General features: G+C 38.8%; 1 long non-coding RNA gene across 1 annotated transcript in view; it reads left to right on the top strand.

Annotated features, from left to right (window-relative positions):
- LOC148163673 (uncharacterized) overlaps nt 1-22,767 on the top strand; it is a 129,236-nt gene that overhangs the window by 104,201 nt on the left and 2,268 nt on the right. The window contains exon 3 of the long non-coding RNA XR_015768803.1: nt 21,750-21,816. This is a non-coding gene — a long non-coding RNA (uncharacterized LOC148163673). The remainder of the gene's footprint in view (nt 1-21,749; nt 21,817-22,767) is intronic.

The raw sequence follows: 22,767 nt of genomic DNA, 5'->3' as shown, positions 1-22,767 counted from the left end.
TGTTTTTCTTTCAGTTTTTTTTTTTTTAAGATTAGGATTTTTTAGTTTTTAATTGTGGTTAAAAAACACCATCTTAATCATTTTAAAGTGTATGGTTCAGTGGCATTAAGTATATTCACATTATTGTGTAACTATTATCACCATTCATCTCTGGAACTCTTTTCATCTTGCAATATTGAAAATCTGTACCCGTTAAACAAGACCTTCCTATTCTCCCCTCCCCTCAGCCCATGGCAACCACTATTCCACTTTCTGTCTCTATGAATTTGATTATTATAACTCATGTATGTTAATCATATCATATTGTCATTTTTGTAATGAGCTTATTTCACTTAGCATAATCCTCTAGGTTATCTATATTGTAGCATGTATTAGATTTCCTTCCCTTTTAAGGCTGAATAATATTCCATTATATGTATATAATACATTTTGTTTATTAATCTATCAGTGGACATTTGGATTTCTTCCATTTTTTTGGCTAACGTGAAAAATGCTGCTACCAGCATGGGTATACAAACATCTCTTGAAGAACTTGTTTAAATTTTTTTGAATATATATCTAGAAGTGGAATTTCTGGCTCATATGATAATTTTATTTTGAATTTTTAAAAATCATTTTACACTTAAGTTTATCAAAACTTATATTTTCTTGAAGATGTTACTTGAAAGAAGGTTTATTTATACAAAGTGCATTTTAATGAGGTAAGCTTTCGGTTCTTTAAATTCCACATATGAGTGAAATCATATGGTACTTGTCTTTCTCTGACTGACTTATTTCACTTAACACAACACTCTCTAGCTCCATCCATGTCATCGCAAATGGCAGGATTCCATTCTTTTTTATGGCTGAATAATATTCCATTGCACACACACACACGCACACACACACACACACAGACATACCACATCTTCATTATCCATTCATCAGTCAGTGGACACTTGGGCTGCTTCCATAATTTTGCTATTGCAGATAATGCTGCTATAAATCTTGGGGTGCATTCATTTTTCTTGATGATTCCATTTTGCTTATCTTTCCAAAGTACTAGCTCTTAGTTTCAGTAATCTTTTCTATTGTGTTTTTGTTTGCATGTTTTTAAGTCTCTATTTCATTTATTTCCACTCTGGTTTTTATTTCCTTTCTTCTACTAACGTTGGGATTTTTTCTTTAGGTGTAAGGTTCGATTATTTGAGGCTTTTTCTATTTTTTGATGTAGGCCTGTATCGCTGGAAACTTCCCTCTTACATTGCTCCGTCAGCATCCCAATGATTTGGTAGCATTGTGTTTTGATTTTCATTTGTCTCCATGTATTTTTTCATTTTCTCTTGATTTCTTCATTGACTCATTAGTTGTTTAATAGCATGTTCTTTAGTCTCCACATTTTGGTGGTTTTGTTTTTTTTTTCCAGTTATGGTCTGAAAAGAAACTTGATATGGTTTCACTCTTCTCAAACTTATTGAGATTTGTTTTGTGGCCTAACATGTCATTGGTCCTGCAGAATGTCCCGGGTACAGTAGAGAAAGATTCTGCTGTTTTTGGATGAAATGTTCCCATATATATCTATTAAGTTCATCTGGTCTAATGTGTCATTCAGGTCCGCTGTTTCCTTATTAATTTTTTGTCTGGGTGATCTATCCATAGATGTAGGTGGGATGTCAGATTCCTCTACTGTTATTTTATTACTGTAAATTTCTTCCTTTGCATTTGTTAATATTTGCCCTATAACCTAGGTGCTTTTATAATGGGTATTTCCCATTCCCATAGTTATTTCCAAGTGTTGTATCTTCTTGTTGGATTGATCCCTTTGTCTTTATGCAATGCCCTTCTTTGTCTCTTGTTACAACTTTTTTTTTAAAGTTTTTTTTTTTTTTTTTTTTTTTTTTCTGGGACGCCTGGGTGGCTCAGTCGGTTAAGTGTCTGCCTTCAGCTCAGGTCATGATCCCAGGGTCCTGGGATTGAGTCCGGCATGGGGCTCCCTGCTCAGTGGGGAGCCTGCTTCTCCCTCTCCCTCTGCTGCTCCCCCTGCTTCTGTTCTCTCTCTGCCAAATAAATAAATCTTTTAAAAAAATAAAAGTCTGTTTTTTTCTGATGTAAGTATTGTTACCTCCCACTCTTTTCATTTCCACCTAAATGGAATATCTTGTTCCATCCCTTTACTTTCAGGCTGTGTGTGTCTTTAGATATGAAATGAGTCTCTTGTAAGCAGCATACAGATAGGTTTGTTTTTTTATTCATTCGGCCATCCATTTTGGTTGGAGTCTTATTCCATTTACATTTTAAGTAATTACTAATAGGTTTTTATTTATTGCCACTTTGCTAATTATTTTCTTGTTGCTTTCATAGTTCTTTGTTTTTCTCTTGCTCTTCCTTTGTGATTGATTTTCTTTAATGTTATGTTTGGCATTCCTTTCTCTTTATTTTTTGTGCATCTATCATAGCTTTTTTTTTTTAAAGATTTTATTTAGTAGAGAGAGAGAGAGAAAGGGAGAAACAGAGAGAGCACAAGCAGGGGGAGGGGCAGAGGGAGAAGCAGACTTCCTGCTGAGCAGGGACCCCCCCACAACATGGGGCTTGATCCCAGTGCCCTAGGATCATGACCCTAGCCAAAGGCAGATGCTTAAACGACTGAGCCACCCAGGTGCCCCATGTCATAGGTTTCTGGTTTGTGGTTACCATGAGGTTCATATATAACAACTGATATATATATATATATATATATATATATGTATATGTTCTATTGTAAGTTAGTGATCATTTAAGTTCAAATGCATTTCTGAGAGCACTACATTTTTACCTCCCTGACCGTGTTTTATATTTTTGATGTCATATTTTATATCTTTTTACTTAGTTTATTTCTTAAGTAATTATTGTAGATTTAATTGACTTTACTACTTTTGTCTTTTAATTCTCATACTAGCTTTATAAGTGGTTGATTCACTTCCCTTTTTATATGTTTGCCTTTACCAGTAAGATTTTTTTTTTCCATTTGTTTGTTTTTGTTTTTCTAGTTATGGCCTTTCCTGCTTAAAGAAGTCTGTTGTTATTTCTTGTAAAGCCTGTTTATTGATAATAAGTTCCTTTAGCTTTTGCTTGTTTGGAATATATCTCTCCTTCAATTCTGAACAGTAATCTTGCTGTGTAGAGTGTTTCTGGTTGTAGGTTTTTTCTTTTCAATACTTTGAATATGTCCTACCACTCCCTTCTGGTCTGCTAATTTTTTGCTGAAAAATTAGCTGATAATTTCATGGGGGTTTCCCTCTGCATAATTAATTGCTTTTCCCTTGCTGTTTTTATGATTCTCTCATTATCTTTAATTTTTGACATTTTTATTCTGATGCATCTTGGTGTATATCTCTTTGGGTTCACCTTGTTTAGGACTCTTGCTCCCTGGACCTAGATGTCTGTTAGAAAGATTAGAAAAGTTTTCAGCTATTGTCTTCAAATAACTTTTCTGCCTCTTTTTTTTTTTTTCTTTTTGGGGTACTTAGAATATGGATATTGGATACTTCATGTCTCAGAGGTCCCTTAAACCGCCCTCATTTTTGGACACCTGGGTGGCTCAGTCAGCTACGCATCTACCTTCAGCTTAGGTCATGATCCCATGGTCCTGGGATCGAATCCCAAGCTCCCTGCTTGGTGGGTGGGGAGCCTGGCTCTCCCTCTGCCTGCCAGCCCCCCTGCTTGTGCTCTCTCTTTCTCTGACAAATAAATAAAATCTTTTTTTAAAAAAACACCCTCATTTCTTTTAATTGTCTTTTCTTTCTGCCACCTTGAACCTTCCTCTTCATTGTAGTTTGGATTTGTATTTCCCTAATGATCAATTATGCTGACTATCTTTTCATGTACTTGCCAGCCATTTGTGTATATGCTTTGGAAAAATGTCTATTTAAGTTCTTTGCCTATTTTAAATCATGTTACTTATTTTTTGTTGTTGCTATTGAGTTAGGAGTTCTTTATTATTCTGGATATTAATCCCTTATGGGATATGTGATTTATAGATATTTTCTCCCATTATGTAAGTTGCCTTTTCACTCTGTTGATTGTGTATTTTGATGCACAGAAGTTATTAATCTTGATTTAATCCAATTTATCTATTTTTACTTTTGTTACCTATTCCATTGGTGTCATACCCAAGGTATCACTGTCAAATTTAATGTGACGAAGATTTCTCCCTGTTTTCTTCGAAGAATTTTATTGTTTTAGGTCTTATGTTTAGGTCTTTGATCCATTTTAATTTTTGTGTATGGTGTAAGATAAGGGTCTAACTTTATCCTTTTGCATGTGAGTATCCAGGTTTCCCAGTGCCATTTTTTTGAATTGACTGTCCTTTCTCTATTGAATAGTGTTTTTTTGTTTTGTTTTGTTTTTAATAATTTTATTTATTTGAGAGAGAGAATAGAGGGAGAGTGAGAGGGAGAAGCAGACTCTCCTGCTGAGCAGAGACCCCCACGTGGGGCTCAATCTCAGGACCCTGGGATCATGACTTGAGCCAGGCAGACGCTTAACTGACTGAGCCACCCAGGTGCCCCTTCTTTGAATAGTGTTAGCATCTTTGTTGAAAAAACTATTTAGCCATAGATATGAGGGTTTTTTTCAGGGCTCTCTATTCTATTCCATTGGTGTATATATTTGTTTCAGCTAGTACCATACTGTTTTGATTACTGTTGCTTTTAAATAAGTTTTCAACCATGAAGTGTGTAAAATGTTTAGTTTTGTTCTTGTTCATGATTTTCTTTTGGCTATTCTGGGTCCCTTGATATTCCATATCAGTTTTAGAGGATTTTTTTCCTATTTCTTCAAAAACTGTTCTTTTTTTCTTTTTTCTTTTTTTAAGATTTTGTTTATTTATATGACACACAGAGAGAGAGCACAAGCAGGGGGAGTGGCCGGCAGAGGGAGAAGCAGACTCCCTGCTGAGCAGGGAGCCCGATGTGGAACTCAATCCCAGGACCCTGGGATTATGACCTGAGCCGAAGGCAGACGCTTAACCAACTGAGCCACCCAGGTGCCCCTGCAAAAACTGTTCTTGGGACTCTAGTAGGGGTTGCAGTAAATCTGTAGGTAATTTTAGGAATGTTGACATCTTAACAATATTAAGCCTTCCAATTCATAAACATGAGATCTTTAATTTATTAATGTCTTTATTTTTTTCAGCAACATTTTATAGTTTTCTGTGCACATACCTTTTATCTTATTAGTTAAGTTTATACTTAGGTATTATATTCTCTTTGATGCTACTGTACGTAGAATTGTCTTCTTAATTTCTTTTTTAGATTCTTTATAGTCAATATATGGAAATACAATGGCTTTTTTGTGTGTTGATTTTGTATCCTGAAATTGTGCTTAATTTATTTATTATTATAATAGTTTGTGTGTGTGTGTGGGAGGGTTCTACATATAAGGTCATGTTATCCGCAAACAGAGATAATTTTACTTCTTCATTTCCAATTTTGATGCCTTTTATTTCTTTTCTTGCCTGATTGCTCTGGCTAGGATTTCCAGTACTGTGTTGAATAGAAGTGGTGAAAGCAGGCATTCCTCTCTTATTCCTGATCTTAGAGGAAAAGCTTTCAGTCTTTCCCTATTGAATATGATATTGGCCTTGGGCTTTTCATATATGGCTTTTATACCTTGAGACAATTTTCTTCTATTTATAGTTTGTTGTTCTATTTCTTGTTTGTCTAGTATTTTTTTTTATCTTAAAAGGGTGTTGAATTTTATCAAATGGTTGTCCTGTATTATTGAGATGATTGTGTGTTTTTCCCCTTTCATTTTGTTAATATGGTGTATCACATTAATTGAGTTTTATATGTTGAACCATCCTTGCATAAATAAACCTCATCTGTCCAGGATTATTAGATTTTTTTAAAAAAAATTTCTTGAAGCCAATTTTAATGATTTATGTTTTTTTCTAAGAAATGATCCATTTTGTTTAGATTTCCAAATTGTAATTATACATATTTTTATAATTTTAATATCTATAATTTCCTTTTGTTTTTGTAATTATAATCAATGGCATCTCAATTATTAACAAGTAGTCAAATAATTGTTTACTTAAAAAATCAAAAATTGGATTTATTCATGAAGTATACTATGTAATTTTTCTTAATTTCTGCTTTTTTATCAGAGTAATTTTCTCTTTTTCAACGTTTAATGTTTCTTTGCTATGATTTTTATGACTTCTTAGGGTAGTTCATTTTTAAGCACTTTTTTTTTTACACCTGAAACTCAAAATACTTTTAATGTGGAAATTTTCACATACATGGAAGTAGAGACGATGCTACAAAAAAACAATCCCTGGACATCAGTCACCTAGTTTCAACAGACATCAAGTTTCTGCTGGATGTGTTTCATCTTCTTTCCTCTACATTTAAAATTTTTCTTTCCGGAGTATTTTTAAGCAAATCCCGGATGTCATATTTTTCACTTGAATACTTTAGTTTGTATTTCTGGCAGATAAGGACTTTTTTCTTTTGCTAGTTTGTTTAATAAAACCACAAGTTTCATTTATTTATCTTCCCTGTTTTATAATATATGAACTTAAGTTACACATCTTTCTTTGAGTACTCTTATGGCATATCCCACAGATACTAAACTCTATGGTCTTATTGTCATTCATTTCTAACTAATTTTTAAATTTTATTTTGATTTTCTCTTTAATCTAGAGGTCTTTAGCAAGTTTGTTTTAAACTCCTCATGTAGATAGAATATTGTTGCTATCTTCCTACTGCTACTTTCTAGTTGTGGTCAGTGGCCACAGCCCTATCACTTTTGCTTTGTATAATTTGTTGACATTTTCACTGGCAGATCCTAAGAATAACAATAACATATACCTATTGAGTATTTACTATGTGCCCCACACTAAGTATTTTCCATATGTTAACTCATTTAATTCTCATACTAACTCTGAAGTAGGGTACATTTTTCCTTGGAAAGAGTATATATTCTTTGGTTATTGACTTTAAAGTTCTCTTTTTATATATTAGGTCAAACTTATTAATTCTTTTGTTGAAATATTCTCTGTCCTTGTTTATATAAGACATGGGTATTTTAATACTTCCCATTGTGACAATGAATTTATCTTCATTTCTATCAGTTTTGTGTTTTATTCTGTTTTTAAATCCTTATTTTTACATATATTTTCATGTTTTCCCTCCATCTAGAATGTATTTCTTTCAGTTCTGTTTTGTGTGGCATCATTATTACTATACCTGAGTTTTTTTCTTCCCTCCCTCCTTTTGTTCTGTTCCTTTTTTCCTTACTTCCTTTACCTTTCTTTTCTTTTACATGAGACTAATATGTCTTTTCTTATCTTTTTTTTCCCTTCAAAATTTCTTCTTATCTGTTATAGGTCTACCCCTCTTAAGAAGCATTTGACAGACTTTTTTTCTTTATCAACCTGAGAGTCTTTATCTTTTATTAGAAAGATGTAACTCATTGGCATATATTATGATTAGTGTCATGTTTGAATTTATTTTTCCCTTTTACTATTCCTCTTTGTAATTGTTTTCTTAAACTTTACTTGTTCTTATATTTCCCTTCTAATTGTTTGTAAGTAAAACAGCCTATTTCCAATCTTCTAGTGTTTTCCCTTACATTAAAAGAAAACATTTAAACCTAGTGTACTTTCTTTTTTTTTTTTAATTTTTTATTGTTATGTTAATCACCATATATTACATCATTAGTTTTTGGTGCAGTGTTCCATGATTCATTGTTTGTTCATAACACGCAGTGCTCCATGCAGAATGTGCCCTCCTCAATACCCATCACCAGGCTAACCCATCCCCCTACCCCCCTCCCCTCTAGAACCCTCAGTTTGTTTTTCAGAGTTCATCATCTCTCATGGTTCGTCTCCCCCTCTGAAATACTCCCCTTTTCTTCCTCTCCTGTAATCTTCTTCTTTTTTTTTTCTTAAAATATGTTGCGTTATTTGTTTCAGAAGTACAGATCTGTGATTCAACAGTCTTGCACAATTCACAGCGCTCACCGTAGCACATACCCTCCCCAATGTCTATCACCAGCCACCCCATCCCTCCCACCCCCAACCACTCCAGTAACACTCAGTTTGTTTCCTGAGATGAAGAATTCCTCATATCAGTGAGGTCATGTGATACATGTCTTTCTCTAATTGACTTATTTCACTCAGCATAACACCCTCCAGTTCCATCCACGTCGTTGCAAATGGCAAGATCTCATTCCTTTTGATGGCTGCATAATATTCCATTGTGTATATATACCACCTCTTCTTTATCCATTCATCTGTCGATGGGCATCTTGGCTCTTTCCACAGTTTGGCTATTGTGGACATTGCTGCTATAAACATTGGGGTACACGTACCCCTTCGGGTCCCTACATTTGTATCTTTGTGGTAAATACCCAGTAGTGCAATTGCTGGATCGAACGGTAGCTCTAATTTCAACTGTTTGAGGAACCTCCATACTGTTTTCCAGAGTGGTTGCACCAGCTTGCATTCCCACCAACAGTGTAGGAGGGTTACCCTTTCTCCACATCCCCGCCAACATCTGTCGTTCCCTGACTTGTTAATTTTAGCCATTCTGACGGGTGTGAGGTGGTATCTCATTGAGGTTTTGATTTGGATTTCCCTGATGCCGGGCGATGTTGAGCACTTTTTCATGTGCCTGTTGGCCATTTGGATGTCTTCTTTGGAGAAATGTCTGTTCATGTCTTCTGCCCATTTCTTGATTGGATTATTTGTTCTTTGGGTGTTGAGTTTGATAAGTTCTTTATAGATTTTGGATACTAGCCCTTTATCTGATATGTCATTTGCAAATATTTTCTCCCATTCTGTCGGTTGTCTTTTGGTTTTGTGGACTGTTTCTTTTGCTGTGCAAAAGCTTTTTATCTTGATGAAATCCCAATAGTTCATTTTTGCCCTGGCTTCCCGTGCCTTTGGCGATGTTTCTAGGAGGAAGTTGCTGCAGCTAAGGTCGAAAAGGTTGCTACCTGTGTTCTCCTTTAGGATTTGGATGGACTCCTGTCTCACGGTTAGGTCTTTCAACCATTTGGAGTCTATTTTTGTGAGTGGTGTAAGGAAATGGTCCAGTTTCATTCTTCTGCATGTGGCTGTCCAATTTTCCCAACACCATTTGTTGAAGAGACTGTCTTTTTTCCATTGGACATTCTTTCCTGCTTTGTCAAAAATAAGTTGACCATAGAGTTGAGGGTCCATTTCTGGGCTCTCGATTCTGTTCCATTGATCTATGTGTCTGTTTTTGTGCCAGTACCATACTGTCTTGATGATGACAGCTTTGTAATAGAGCTGGAAGTCCGGAATTGTGATGCCGCCAGCTTTGCTTTTCTTTTTCAGTATTCCTCTGGCTATTCGGGGTCTCTTCTGGTTCCATACAAATTTTAGGATTATTTGTTCCATTTCTTTGAAAAAAGTGGATGGTATTTTGATGGGGATTGCATTGAATGTGTACATTGCTCTAGGTAGCATTGACATCTTCACAATGTTGATTCTCCCAATCCATGAGCATAGAACGTTTTTCCATTTCTTTGTGTCTTCTTCAATTTCTTTCATGAGTATTTTATACTTTTCTGAGTACAGATCCTTTGCCTCTTTGGTTAGATTTATTCCTAGGTATCTTATGGTTTTGGGTGCAATTGTAAATGGGATAGACTCCTTGATTTGTCTCTCTTCTGTCTTGTTGTTGGTGTATAGGAATGCCACTGATTTCTGTGCATTGATTTTATATCCTGCTACTTTACTGAATTCCTGTATGAGTTCTAGCAGTTTTGGGGTGGAGTCTTTTGGGTTTTCCACATACAGTATCATATCATCTGCAAAGAGTGAGAGTTTGACTTCCTCTTTGCCGATTTGGATGCCTTCGATTTCTTTTTGTTGTCTGATTGCTGTGGCTAGGAGTTCTAATACTATGTTGAATAGCAGTGGTGAGAGTGGACATCCCTGCCACGTTCCTGACCTTAGGGGAAAAGCTCTCAGCATTTCCCCATTGAGAATGATATTCGCTGTAGGTTTTTCATAGATGGCTTTTATGATATTGAGGTATGTACCCTCTATCCCTATACTCTGAAGATTTTTGATCAAGAAAGGATGTTGTACTTCGTCAAATGCTTTTTCTGCATCTATTGAGAGGATCATATGATTCTTGCCCTTTCTTTTGTTAATGTATTGTATCATGTTGATTGATTTGCGGATGTTGAACCAGCCTTGCAGCCCAAGAATAAATCCCACTTGGTCATGGTGAATAATCCTTTTAATGTACCGTTGGATCCTATTGGCTAGTATTTTGGTGAGAATTTTTGCATCCATGTTCATCAAGGATATTGGTCTGTAATTCTCTTTTTTGATGGGGTCTTTGTCTGGTTTTGGGATCAAGGTAATGCTGGCCTCATAAAATGAGTTTGGAAGTTTCCCTTCCATTTCTATTTTTTGGAACAGTTTCAGGAGAATAGGTATTAATTCTTCTTGAAATGTCTGATAGAATTCCCCTGGGAAGCCATCTGGCCCTGGGCTTTTGTTTCTTGGGAGATTTTTGATGACTGCTTCAATTTCCTTAGTGGTTATAGGTCTGTTCAGGTTTTCTATTTCTTCCTGGTTCAATTTTGGTAGTTGATACGTCTCTAGGAATGCACCCATTTCTTCCAGGTTATCTAATTTGCTGGCATAGAGTTGCTCATAATATGTTCTTATAATTGTTTGTATTTCTTTGTTGTTGGTTGTGATCTCTCCTCTTTCATTCATGATTTTGTTGATTTGGGTCATTTCTCTTTTCTTTTTGATCAGTCTGGCCAGGGGTTTATCAATCTTGTTAATTCTTTCAAAGAACCAGCTCCTAGTTTCGTTGATCTGTTCTACTGTTCTTTTGGTTTCTATTTCATTGATTTCTGCTCTGATCTTTATGATTTCTCTTCTCCTGCTGGGTTTAGGCTTTATTTGCTGTTCTTTCTCCAGCTCCTTTAGGTGTAAGGTTAGGTTGTGTATTTGAGACCTTTCTTGTTTCTTGAGAAAGGCTTGTATTGCTATATACTTTCCTCTCAGGACTGCCTTTGCTGTATCCCAAAGATTTTGAACAGTTGTGTTTTCATTTTCATTGGTTTCCATGAATTTTTTAAATTCTTCTTTAATTTCTTGGTTGACCCATTCATTCTTTAGTAGGATGCTCTTTAGCCTCCATGTATTTGAGTTCTTTCCGACTGTCCTCTTGTGATTGAGTTCTAGTTTCAAAGCATTGTGGTCTGAAAATATGCAGGGAATGATCCCAATCTTTTGGTACCTATTGAGACCTGATTTGTGACCTAGGATGTGATCAATTCTGGAGAATGTTCCATGGGCACTAGAGAAGAATGTGTATTCCGTTGCTTTGGGATGGAGTGTTCTGAATATGTCTGTGAAGTCCATTTGGTCCAGTGTGTCATTTAAAGTCTTTATTTCCTTGTTGATCTTTTGCTTAGAGGATCTGTCCATTTCAGTCAGGGGGGTGTTAAAGTCCCCCACTATTATTGTATTGTTGTCAATGTGTTTCTTTGCTTTTGTTATTAATTGCCTTATATAATTGGCTGCTCCCATATTCGGGGCATAGATATTTACAATTGTTAGATCTTCTTGTTGGATAGACCTTTTAAGTAGGATATAGTGTCCTTCCTCATCTCTTCTTACAGTCTTTGGTTTAAAATCTAGTTTGTCTGATATAAGGATTGCCACCCCAGCTTTCTTTTGGTGTCCATTAGCATGGTAAATGGTTTTCCACCCCCTCACTTTCAATCTGGGGGTGTCTTTGGGTCTAAAAGGAGTCTCTTGCAGACAGCATATTGATGGGTCTTGTTTTTTAATCCAATCAGATAGCCTGTGTCTTTTGATTGGGGCATTTAGCCCATTTACCTTCAGGGTAACTATTGAAAGGTATGAATTTAGTGCCATTGTATTACCTGTAAGGTGACTGTTAACTGTCTGTTGTCTGTGTTCGTTTCTGTTCTTTGCTGCTTTTAGGTTCTCTCTTTGCTTAGAGGACCCCTTCAATATTTCTTGGAGGGCTGGTTTCGTGTTTGCAAATTCCTTTAGTTTTTGTTTGTTCTGGAAGCTTTTTATCTCTCCTTCTATTTTCAGTGATAGCCTAGCTGGGTATAGTATTCTTGGATGCATATTTTTCTCGTTTAGTGCTCTGAAGATATCTTGCCAGTCCTTTCTGGCCTGCCAGGTCTCTGTGGATAGGTCTGTTGCCAATCTAATGTTTCTACCATTGTAGGTTACATATCTCTTCTCCCGAGCTGCTTTCAGGATTTTCTCTTTGTCTCTGAGACTGGTAAGTTTTACTATTAGATGTCGGGGTGTTGACCTATTATTATTGATTTTGAGAGGGGTTCTCTGTGCCTCCTGTATTTTGATGCCTGTTTCCTTCCTCACATTAGGGAAGTTCTCTGCTATAATTTGCTCCAATATACCTTCTGCCCCTCTCTCTCTCTCTTCTTCTTCTGGGATCCCAATTATTCTAATGTTGTTTCGTCTTATCGTATCACTTATCTCTCGAATTCTGCCCTCGTGATCCTGTAGTTGTTTCTCTCTCTTTTTCTCAGCCTCTTTATTTTCCATCATTTGGTCTTCTGTATCGCTGATTCTCTCTTCTGCCTCATTTATCCTAGCATTTAGTGCCCCCATTTTTGATTGCACCTCATCAATAGCCTTTTTGATTTCGATTTGGTTAGATTTTAGTTCTTTATTTCTCCAGAAAGGGTTTCTCTAATAACTTCCATGCTTTTTTCAAGCCCAGCTAGTATCTTTAAAGTCATGATTCTGAACTCTAGGTCCGACATCGTACTAATGTCCGTATTGAGTAGGTCCCTGGCTGACGGTACTACCTCTTGTTCTTTTTGCTGAGGTGATTTCTTTCGTCTTGTCATTTTGTCCAGAGGAGAACAGATGAATGAGAGAACAAAATGCTAACAGGTTTACAACGTCCCCAGCAAATATACTGTATACAAATCAGAAAAGACCTGAAACCAGGGGAAAAGAAAGGGAAAGAAAGAAAAAAGAAAGAGAAAAAGAAAAAAAAAAGAAAAAAAAAGATAAAAACAAAAACAAAACAATACAAAAAAAGCAGAATATGATGAAATATGATCAGGCTAGTGCATAGATCAGTGCCACACACTAGATTTTGGGCGTATTTTGGTCTGTTAGAAAAAAGTGCCTCCTAAAATTTTAAAGGAAGAAAGACATATATGTACAAAATAAGGGTTGATACAATGAAGGGATGGAAGATGACTGTAAAGATGAAAATTATAAAAGATTTTATAAAAGGACTTGGTAAGATAAGTTGTTTGAAAAAAGAAAGAAGATTTAAGAAAAAAAAGAAAAAAAAAGAAAAAAGGGAGAGAATGTGATCAGGCAGGAGACTCGAACAAAGCCATACACTAGTGATTTAGGGTATATTTTGATCTGTTAGAAGAAACTGTACCTCAAAATTTTAAAGAGAGAACAACTTATATATATATGCCAAAAATAAGGGTAACTACTATGAAGGGATAAAATATGACTCTAAAAATGAAAAATAAAAAATGTTTTTTTTTTTAAAAAAAAGGGATTGATAAAATGTTGGTTGAAAAAGGGAAAAAGAAAAATAAAAAAACAGTCAACAAAAATTAACTTTGATGAAATAATGAATCATGGTAAAAAAAAAAAAAAGCCATGAATCTATGTGCAGTATTCCCCTAGCGCTGGAGTTCTCCCATTCTCCTTGATCGGTAAACTTGGTCTTGGCTTGCTGGCTGTTCCTGCTGATCTTCTGGGGGAGGGGCCTGTTGCTGTGGTTTCCAAATGTCTTTGCCGGAGGCGGAATTGCCCCACCCTTGTTGGTCCGGGCTAAGGAAGCTGCTCCGGTTTGCTCTCAGGAGCTTTTGTTCCCTGCAAGCTCTCGGTACAGCTTTGGAGGACCAGAGCAGAAATGGTGGCCTCCCAATCTCCACCCGGAGGAGCTGAGAACTCGGGGCGCCGCTCCTCAGTGCGCCCCCAGAGAAAAGCAGTCAGTCACTCCCGTGTCCCCGGTCTCCGGCCGCACTCGTGCTCACCCGGCCTGTGACCGAGCGTTGCTATCTCTGGCACCCGACCCCGTGTGGAGTCTCCAAACCCAGCAGATCCCTGCGGTGCGCTCCCGCACCGCTCCTCCCCGGGAAGGAAGGGGGGTCTCCCCGGATCTGCCGCTTGTTGGGTCCCTGCTGGGGGAGCCGTGCCCCGACTGGGCCGCAGATCACAGTTTATGGCCACCCCGAGCTGAGAGCCCGCGCCTCGGCTCTGTCTCTGCAGCCGGCTTCCCCGCTCTGATCCCTGGGAGCTCTGGCACACTCAGGCACCCCTGGTCTCTCTGTGACCCCAAGAGTCCGGAGACCACACTGTTCCGCGAGGGTTCCACCCCCCGCTTAGCCACTGCAGCGACGTCCCTCCGCCGAGCCGGCTTCTAAAAGGTCCGATTTTGTGCTCCGCGGCTCTAGCACTTGCCAGAAGCGGCCGACGGAGGCCCCCTCCCCCGCCGTCTATCCTCCCGAATATCGCCTCGGATTCCCTTCTCCGCACGCCCTACCTTCCAGTAAGTGGTCGCTTCTCTGTTCAGAGAGTTGTTGCTACTCTCCTGTTCGATCTCCTGTTGAGTTCGTAGGTGTTCAGAATCATTTGATCCCTATTCAGCTGAATTCCTGAGACCAGAGGAAATCTAGGTCTACTCCTCCGCCATCTTGCTCTGAATCAAACCTAGTGTACTTTCTACCTTTAATTTTTAATAGATCTAGGTAAATAATTATTGTCTCTTCTTCTTTCAAGTTTCCTTATGTTTCCTACTCTTTGGTCACTTTAGTATTTCCATTAAGATCATCTTTACTAGGGATGAATAATGAATAGACTGCCGCATTTCCTTCACAAAAGCTAATTCCTCCCATGAGTGAACATGTCTTTGGATTTATAGTCTATTGACATTTTAAGCACCTTATTTGGAATTTCAGAGTGAAGATTCTGACTTGGGTAGACCTATGTTGGTATTTTTAATAGTCAGTGGGTCTTAAGCCAGCAAATTATTATCCTATCCATGGACAGCAAGTGCTGAAATTAGGAAGTAGGTGTGGGCGAGTGTGTGGAAATTGAGGATGGAGAGGGAGGCAGGATCCAGGTGGGAGAGAAAATGAGGAACTATAAGACCCGGGGTTGTTAATTTAGGCTCAACAGGGAGACTTCAGGGAGTCCACGCCCCCTTTGAAATGTTTGGACAAATTGCGTTCACAAAAGGTCAAACCATTGCTTTAAAGCTACCTAAGAAGGAGAAGTAAGAATGACACGATCATATTAACTTCTTAGAATGATCTTGGGCGCTCTGAGGATGCATTAGAGGGGTTATCACTGTGGCTGGGAGACCCAAGGGCACTCTTGACTGGTCGAGGCAGGAGGAAATGAGAACTGGAACTAAGACTAGTCAGGGGAGGTGGAGGGAAGACGACAGAGGGGAGAGGCAGACAAGACCTAGGGTCTGATATATATGGGGAAGGGAAAGCAATATGGAGGAGGACCCCAAGGTTTCTACCTTGAACTTTAGTGTCGATGGGTTGTGGTGACTTTCCCTGAGATTAGTACGACACTGTAGAGTTTATGCAGTATCTTTTTGTAATACCTTTAACTTTAAAGTCCTTGCTTCTGAAGTGTGTCTTATTCTCTGCATATTGCAAATGTGCAAACCATGTGAGGAAGACCTTAAATGGCCTTTCCAAAGTCACTCAAAACCATGTTTTCTGACATTAAATCCAGTGTTCCTTCCACCACACCATGGCCACACCATGTCAAGGCAGCATTTGGGGCAAAGTAAAAAGGACTAATTGCAACTATTACTAATGATCTCTGATTCTATGGTTTTTTTATGGACATAATTTCAAATTTGCAAAAATTGCAAAAACAAAAATAGTACAAAGAATACCCAAACACCCATTACTGGATTCACCTATTTTTAATGTTTTGCCCGTTTGCTTTATCATTTGTTCTCCCAGTATTTTTTACAAACCATTTGAAAGTAAGTGACATACATCATGACTCTTTATCCCCAAACACCTCAGTGTATAATCCTAAGAATGAAGATAATCCCTTACAAAATTATAGTTCAGTGATAAGCTTCATAAATTTATAGTGAGACAATATTTTAGCTAGTATACCTTCCATATTTCAATTTTGCCAATTGGCACAATAATGGTATATTTTCTCTGTAGTACAGGATCCAGTCTAGGGGCAGGCTTTGCATTTAGTTGTCATGATTCTTTAGCCTTCTTTAATCTGAACATTTCCAGTCTTTGTCTTTTATGACATTGATAATTTTGAACAATATTTTCCTCTTTCTCAAAAATTTTTTTTAAGTAAAACATTTTACATCTTATACTCATCTGATGTTTTCTCATAAGGATTATATTGAGGTTAGGCATTCATGGCTGGAATACCACATAGGTGATGTATCTTTCGTATTAGCATAGATGGTCTGGAGGGTAATGATATTCTTCTATCCCTCATTCGTGATGTTGCCTTTGGTTACCTGGTCAAGGTACTTTCCAGTTTGTACACCACCTAATAACTGGAGTTTTTTTTTTCCTTTTCTTGCAACTAAGAAGCCATTTGTGGAAAGACACTTTATGATGGTGCAAATATTCTGCTTCTCATCAAAGTTTACCCCTGGATTTAGCATCCATAGATGATTCTTGCCTGCTCCAAATGACTGCTTTCCAATTCTGGTACTGTCTCCATATTTACCAGTCAGCCCTCAACCCTCTACTTTTTCACTTATTTATCTATTTATTACTGATTTTATGAACTAACACATTCCTCATTTTTGGTGATTTATAATTCATTGCTATACTGAATTATTTTGATGCCCAAACTGTCCCTGATGTGATCAGTGGCAGCCCCTTCCATCTGGTGCCCTGTGACACACTGCCATCATTTCTTTTGAGCACTTCATTACTTTGTGGTATGACAAGATGTCCTGGCTCACATCACACCAGCCCTTTAATCAGCCATTTCTCTAAGGAACTCTGGTTCCTTTAATGAGGAATGGTATTGGAGACTAAGACCTGGGTGCTCACTGCCACTGGATGTCCTTAATCCTTGGCCTTTTCATCAGAAAGAGCTGAGAGTATCTGCATATAAGAAACATAAATACTCATGTATATGCACTTATATACACACATATGCACACATACGTATCAGCACAGAAACGAGCTTACACCCAAGCACATATATATGTTAGAAATCATGAGCCCATACTGATTCCTTCAATTCCAGTTTACCAGCCAGGTTCTTTCTCATCTTTCCACCTTCCATCTCTGCATGTCCCTTCTTCCACAGTGAGAACCTTGGCTTCCAGTGTCAACACATTCAACCATTTGTTCAACCCTGTATTATATCCAAAGCACTGTCAGAATTGCTTTGCTGATACTACTGTAGTTAAAATACTGAAAAGGAGTTCTGGACTCATTTGCAATTCTTCAATCCATTCTTCCTGGACTCAGGATATTTGTTTAAATACTGTGTTCATGAGTTCCTTGGATTAGTTTTCTTTCTCTTCCCTTTTTTCCCCTCCTTACTACCTTTCTTTCCTTCTCCTTCCATGAGGTTTGAAATACAATTGGATTGATTTGTTTTAGTTTGCTTTCAGTTATAGATCTTTAGCCCCCTTCCTACTCTTCTCTACTCTGATTTAGTTTTTGTTTTTGAATATATAGAATATCAGCATAGTTTTTTTTTTAACTCTCATGGGTTTTATTTTTTTGTAATATTTGCTAATTGTTTAAAAACATTTATTAATATAGCTTATATAACTATATAGATATAAACATATATAGTTATTTTGTTTCGCACTTTTCTTTGTTTTTACATTTTAAAAATTATCTTCAGCATACTTTCTAAAGTCAAAACTGTACAAGAGGTATTCTCAGAGAATGCTCCTGTCTCCCAAGTCTCTTCTGTCACTTTTACCCTTGCAGGTAACTATACCTTTGGTGTTTTTTGGCTTATCCTTCCCGTGCTTCTTTCTGCAATGATAAGAGAATGTGTGGAGCTTTTCCCTTTTTTAAAAAAAATATGGCAAACTATGTACAGTTGACCCTTGAACAACATTGGTTTGAACTGCCTGGGTCCACTTATATGCAGATTTTTTTACAGTACGTGCTGTAAATGTATTTTCTCTTCCTTATCATTCCTTTTTTTTTTTTTAAAGATTTTATTTATTTATTTGACAGGGAAAGAGGAGAGCACAAGTAGGGGGAGCGGCAGGCAGAGGGAGAGGGAGAAGCAGACTCTCCACTGAGCAGGGAGCCCAACATGGGACTCGATCCCAGGACCCTGGGATCAAGACCTGAGTTGAAGACAGATGCTTAACCAACTGAGCCACCCAGAGGCACCCCTTCCTTATCATTCTCTTAATGACATTTTAATCTCTAGCCTACTTTACTGTAAGAATACAGTATATAATACATGTAACATGCAAAATGTGTGCTAATCAACTGGTTGATGTCATTGGTAGGGCTTCCAGGCAACAGTAGGCTATTGTAACGCTTTTGGGGAGTCAAAAGTTATATGCAGATCTTCAACTGCAGGGGAGGGTTGTTGGTACCCCAACCATGGTGCTATTCAAGGGTCGACTGTATATTCTTGCACTTTTCTTTTTTCACCTACCACTGTCTCCTAGAAAGCACTCCCTATCAATTCTTAGAGGTCTTTCTTTATTAGAGTAGGCAAATGCTTTTCTGAATAAGTTTTGAGTAATAGCTTGACTTTGGATCACGAACTTCATTTACATAATTTTAAGCCACAGATAATAGCAAAACAAAATAATTTTACATGAGAATTTGGGTATGGCACAATACCAGGCCCCTGGAGAGTGCCTCCTTCCCACCCCTCCCCCCAGCCACCTTCTTCTCAGGACCTCTTCTAGCTCAGTCTTCCCCAACGTGAAATCTGGTCATGTTGCTTCCCTACTGCTCACCTCCTGTTTTCTGCAGGATCAAGTCTAGCCTCCTGGGCTATGACACGCTGGCAGGCCTGCCTATTGCCCCCTTCCTCTTCACTTCAGATTTTCCGGAAGTTCCTTAATTCCCCAACTACCTCATCATTCACGTCACTTTAAATGCCTCTTCACCAGGAAGGCCCTCCTTGACTCAGTATTTAACTTACTCCCTCCCCACCCCCCATGCACTCCCAGCATACCCTGTGTTTTATACTTTATATTTACCATGATGAAAATTGTGTTTTTGACTACTGCACATGCCACAAAGGTACAAATTGTGTGTCTTCCTCAGTAATTCATTCCCTCATATCTAGCACCATGTTTCACCTACGTTCTGTATTCGTTGAATGCTGTGGAATTAAACTTCCAGACAGAGAATGTGCTCCAGGTTTTCCGAATGAATGAATGAATGAATGACCGAATGGCTAAGTGAAATGGTGCCAAGCACTCATTTAGGGTGATGAGGTATAGGATGTTATGCTTCATTAATCAACAAATAATAATTTGTTCTTATTCCCTGTGGCACTGTTGGAAGGGAAGCCTATGAGTACTATGGCAGGAATTGTCATAACGTGTGGACATCATCATGGTGTCTGGAGGCTCATGATGATCTTCCCGTGGAAGTCTAACACAAGGTCAGGTGTTTGGACGTACCAGTTTGCTAAGACTGCCTTTCCATTTCCTGCCCCCACCCCCTTCTGTCCCAGGGCTCTGTCATTACCTGGTGCGGGCAAGGGTTTTCTCCACACATTCCAAGCCAGAAGAATATGAAGACAAAGGATAGCTAGTCCTTTCTATTCTCTCGTGCCTCCAGTTTCTGGAAAGAGTGGCTATCTCTCTCTTCCTTCCTCACACTGCTATGGGTGAAAATACTTCACAAAAGTTTGCAGATCTAGTACTTCGGAAGATCAGCAAAATTGCAACATCTAAAAAGGTAGTTTTCCTCCTGCCTGCCTCCTCTTTTGTGCCTTTTCCTCCCTTTCAGTGATCTTGGGTGATCAGATGTTTCTGGTCACAGAAGAAGATGGGCTGGCTCATTCCAAGTTCTTAGCAACTCTAACAAGGCATCAGTCTGTGCGATCTTATTTTTGGTAGGAGTGTTTTGAACTGTAAGTGTTTTCAGGCAGCCCCAGGGTCACGCCCCATGGGTAATGACATACAGTTGGGGCATCCTTGCCTAGGCACCATTTCCAGCCCTAGTACCAGTCGCCTGTGTGATCAGAGGGCTCCCATCTCATCCTTTGGTCACTTAACATCTCTCCCTGAAGCCTGAGGGAGAGACATATTTTGCCAGGCTATCTAAAGCACCAGAGACATTCAGCTTTGGAGAGTGTCTTGGTCTATGTGGACTGCTATAGCAAAATACCACAGACTGGGTAGCTCATACACAACAGAAATGTGTTTTTCACAGTTCTGGAGACTGAAAGTCTGAGATTGGGGTGCTAGTAGGGTCGAGTTCTGGTGAAGGCTCTCTTTTGGGTTGCAGATGGCCATCTTCTTGCTGTGTACTCACGTGGTACAAAGACCAAAAGAACACTTTGGGGTCTCGTATACAAGGACACTAATCCTATTCATGAGGGCTCCACCTTCATGGCCTAATTACCTGCCAAAGGTAACCTCCTAACACTATCCTAAAACCATCACATTAGGAGTTAGGTTTCAACATATGAATTTTGGGGGGACAAAGTCTGTAGCAGAGGGGTGAACAGAATTTGAACACATCCTTTATGGAATTTGGCAACATGGCTCAGGAGAACAATTATAGGGAAGAGAATTCTCGTGATCAGTATAATTTTATACTGATCACCAGCATCAGGGGCATAGGTGCTGTAATTCTGTGACACAGGGTGGGGAAGCCACGTCTCGAACATGATGCTACAACACCTCCATTTTGTAACTTGGTCTGCCTTTGACGGAATTGCTTGCGCTCCTCTCTGCTGGCCTGGAAGGGAGGGAGAGATGAAGTGGTCTGGATATTCTCTCACTGCCCCATCCTCTGTGAATAGACTGGCTTGCCCAAATGACGGGTAGAGCATCTCTGAGGGAGGAGTGAGAGTAACATGACAGCTATACACACGCACCTGCCCACCCCTGCTTTTGTTACTGGGCCATGATGAAAAATGAAAGAAGGTGCCAGAGAGAGAGAACTTGCTAGACTGTCCCCTGAGGCCAGTGACAATGGCTCTTCTGTCCTGACAAGGTGGGATGTAGGTTCAAGAAGGGAATGGCTGGTGGCGTTAACAGGGAGGCAATGGCCCCACATGGAAAGAGTATGTACAGTTTAGTCTGAAAAGGGAGAGAATTAGGAAAAACATGCTGTCAGGATAAAAGTTGGAACTTTGAAATTAAAGAGACCTGGGTCCCACTTGTGCCTTGGCTAATTAGCTGTAAAATGGGGCAGTGAAATGGGTATTGACTTGTGGGTTTCTGTGTGTATCTTCTTTCTCCCTGATACATAAGACGCTTAATATATATTGTTTCTTTACCCAACTTCCCTTTTCTAAGCCAAAGCTCTGGTATGGAAAGTTTGGAATCTTTATCTTGCTCTGCATGGTTGAGGAGCAATGGGCTGGGTCATAAAGACCCGGAAGAAGGAGCTCAGAAATGGCGTTCTCCACTCCATTAGTCTCCAGCTGTCACTTTGGGGCACTTGTCTTCCAGAAGCTTTTGTTTCCTTAAATGCAAACGGAGGGGTTTGGATAGGTGAGTCTCTGCAGTTCTGAAATGTAATGAAGTCCTTTATAATCTTAGGAGACCGTGGCCCTCTGCCTCCATGCCCCTTTTCTGGGAAGGAAGATGATGAAGATCCAGAGAAGAGGTAAAGCTCAGTGATCAAGGCTAGAAGTTTGTTCTCTGGAAATCAGAATCTGTATTAAATTTACAAAACTCTTTCATCCCATTTAAAAAAGTCAGACCATCGCACACTGCTATAAATAGCCTATATAAGTATATGTGAATGTTTTAAATATGCTTTTGCCACAGAAGCTGTGACATGATATGAACAAAGAAACCAAAATGGACACAGATTTATTCTCAGAGTTCCCACACACATCTGGAGGGAATGTGTGTAAGATTTACAGTAACATAAGGCAAGGATGTCTGGAAAAAACAGAGCTTACTTTAAAAGAAATGGTGGGCTTGTGACCCAGAGACCATGAGTTTGTGAGCATGAAATTAGAGGTCTTAATCACTTTCCTGCATCAGAAGGAACCTCACTTCTTCTGAAACGGCCAAGAATACTGCATTGGCCAAAAATAAAACTGGTCTCAAATTCATTCTAAAAATCAGTGTAACAAGTACATTAAAATACCAAGAACTTGTTGGACGGCCCCGTTGGGCTGATTCGTCAGCCCGGGCAGAATTACCTGGATGCAGCCACAACATATCTTTGTTCTGATGGGAGGAATGGGTCCTTGCCCTTCCTCTTCCCCTGGCAGCCTAAGTGGGGGCCTCTTCTGGGGCAGGGATAGGTATCCGCATTCTCGGCATGCAGGTATCCAGCCTTCTCACCAAGGAACAGGAGAAAGCTCTTTGTGAACAATCTGCCACCAGACACGGGGATGGGGAGGCCAAGGTGTGGGGGAGCCAAGTGCTTGAACTCTAATTCTGGCTTGGCTACTCTGTCACTCCATCTTCCTGGTCAATGCTTTTCTCCTCTTAGCATCTTCCTTCTGTAAAATCTGAATCAGTTTTTCTGGCATTGATGCCTCAGGGACCTTCTAGTGCAAAAGGCTTAGGAGATGCATGTGCTTCTTCATTCATTAAATAG

Source organism: Eumetopias jubatus, unplaced genomic scaffold (genome assembly GCF_037043125.1).
Source record: "Eumetopias jubatus isolate StellerSeaLion01/CBP00866 unplaced genomic scaffold, mEumJub1_p1.0 scaffold_8, whole genome shotgun sequence".
Lineage (NCBI taxonomy): Eukaryota > Metazoa > Chordata > Mammalia > Carnivora > Otariidae > Eumetopias > Eumetopias jubatus.
This window is presented reverse-complemented; position numbering and strand designations above follow the sequence as displayed.